General features: G+C 35.7%; 1 pseudogene; it reads right to left on the reverse strand.

Annotated features, from left to right (window-relative positions):
* Positions 1-1,927: 1,927 nt before the first annotated feature.
* Positions 1,928-2,508, reverse strand: LOC125099116 (MICOS complex subunit MIC26-like; annotated as a pseudogene).
* Between the last annotated feature and the right edge of the window lie 229 nt (positions 2,509-2,737).

The raw sequence follows: 2,737 nt of genomic DNA on the forward strand, positions 1-2,737 counted from the left end.
TTCTTTCTTTCTTTTTTTTTTTTTCTTAAGATTTTATTTATTTGACAGAGAGAGAGAGATCACAAGTAGGTGGAGAGGCAGGCAGAGAGAGAGAGAGAGAGAGAGAGGAGGAAGCAGGCTCCCCACTGAGCAGAGAGCCCGATACGGGGCTCGATCCCAGGACCCTGGGATCACAACCTGAGCTGAAGGCAGAGGCTTTAACCCACTGAGCCACCCAGGTGCCCCTCTTTCTTACTTTCTTAAGTGGAAATATAAAGCTTTGTTCTTTTCTAACATAAGTATTTAAAGTTATAATAATCCCTCTAAGCACTGCTTTAGCTCCATCCCACAAATTTTAGCATATTGTGTTTTTGTCATTTTTATTTTAGTTCAAAATACTTGAAAATTTTCTTTTTGATTTCTTCTTTGACTAATAGGTTATTTGTAAGTATTTTATTTAATTTCCAAATATTGGTAGGGTTAGCCAGAGACTTTCTAATATTATTTTCGGTTTTAATTCTGTTGCAGTCAGAGGGTACACTATGTATAATTTTAATCCCTTTAAATTTATTGGGACTTATTTTATGGCTCAGCATATGATTTATCTGCGTTAATGTCCTGTGTGCATATGAGCAGAGTGTGTATTTTGTAGTTTTTGAGTATGTTGTGCTATAAATGCCAACTAGGTGAAGTTGGTTGATAATGCTGTTTTAATTTTCTTTATACTTACTGATTTTCTGTATGCATGTTCTATGATTCATTGAGAGGGAAGTTGAAATCTCCACCTGTAGATATGGCTTTGTCTTTCTCCTTTAAGCTCTGTCAGTTTTAGCTTCATGTATTTTGAGGTGTTATTATTAGCCACATATAAGATTGTTGTGTATTTTTATCATTATGAAATGTTCTGTATCTCTAAATATCACTTGTCTTAAAGCATGATAATACTCTTCGTCTGATATTAATATAGTTACTCCATGCTGAGCCCACTGAACGCTTGGATCCTAGGACCCTGAGATCATGACCTGAGCCAAAGGCAGATGCTTAACTGACCAAGCCTCCCAGGTGGCAAATAGTCAATTATCTTTTGAAGAAATTTTTAAAAATGGGAAAAACTGACTTTTTATATCCCAACATATTACCCTTGCTCACACATTCATTTGTATAGATCCGTTTCCATCTGGTATTACCTTCCTTCCAACCCAAATAATTTTCTTTATCATTTATTTTAGAGCAGGTCTGCTACTTTCAAGTTTTCTCAGCTTTTGTTTGTCTGATTGTCTGAAAATGTCTTTATTTCATTTCCTTTTTTGCAAGATTTTTTGGCTGCCATATTTTCTTTCAGCACATTAAGGATGTCACTGTATAGTCTTCTTGCTTGCAATGTTTCTTGTTAGAAATTAGAACTATTATCTTAGTTCTCCTCTACACAATGTCTATGCTTTCTCCACTTGCTTTTAAAATTTTGTCTTTATTACTGGATTTTAATAATTTAATTATGATACTTTTTCTTGTGGGTTTCTTCGTGTTATTTTGGAGTTTGATGATCTTATTGCATCTATATTTTTAGTTTTATGAAATTTGGAAATTTTTCAGCAAATGTCTTGAGATATTTTTCTGCTTCCCTTTTTATGTGTCTCTAATTATGTGGATTTTATTTTATTTATTTTTTAACTTGGAATTTTAATTATATACATAAATAGCAACATGAGAACAAAGAGTTCTGAAGCATTATCTCTAGGTGAAAGGATTTCTGATTATTAGTCCACTTGTAGTATGGCATTACCCAAGGTAACAAGGAAGCCTAGTATCATTTTTCCCAAAGAAGAAAACCAGTTTACTACAGTTGGTTCTGACTCTTCTCTACTGTTTTTCTATAGAAATACTAGTTTACTTCATGGAGTTTCCAGTTTATCTATAACAGATTAAAATGGGCAGAGCATGGGGCATTCTACTCATTTCCAAGTGAATGCTTCATATTCCTGGCTTTTGAAAGTTGTCTTTCCACAAATCTTCTATGATTACATATCCTTGTAAATCCCAGACACATAATGTCTCCCCATTGACCTGGACAAATATGATGGCTTGTTGTGAATAATAAAGAGAGGCAGCTAATCCCAGGAACCCAGGTGGATACACCAGCTTCTTTATCTTTGAACCTCTAGCCAAGAGAAGTCCAACAATGCCAGCAAAAACAACAATACCAGCTCTTGGAAAAAAATCTAAGAGGTGCATTTTGGAGAGGTGCTGTCCAACGCCCACTGAACCAAGCTCTGCATCTGAGGCTTAGTCTGTGGTTGTATTTCCTGACACCAATTTGGCTATGGCTCACAGTAATGTCGGAAATGTGAGATGCTGGGTCCTCGGCTCCTCCACCTGTTTCGACTGACCCTTAGGAATAGAGTGCAGTGAAAGCTCATTAACCTTCATGAAAGTTTTGTGAGATGAGTCCTTTTCAGATGATGCATAGACTTTGAAGGTGAGCAGACTCAGGCTGGCTGACCCCACAGACCTCAGAATTACCTTGAACATGTTGTTTGCAGAGGTGGCTCCAGCCTAATTACATGAATTTTAGACCTTTCAATATTGTCATAGAAATCATTGAGACTATTACTTTTATTCTCTGGGAATTACTCTTAGCATTTTATTGCTGTGTGCTTTGGATTTGATAATTTCGAATGTTATGTTTTCAAATGTAATAATCTTTTTTCTGCAGTGTCTAATCCACCGGTCTACTGAATTTTTATTTCACATAGTAATC

This window comes from Lutra lutra, chromosome 4, assembly GCF_902655055.1.
Source record: "Lutra lutra chromosome 4, mLutLut1.2, whole genome shotgun sequence".
NCBI classification, from domain to species: domain Eukaryota; kingdom Metazoa; phylum Chordata; class Mammalia; order Carnivora; family Mustelidae; genus Lutra; species Lutra lutra.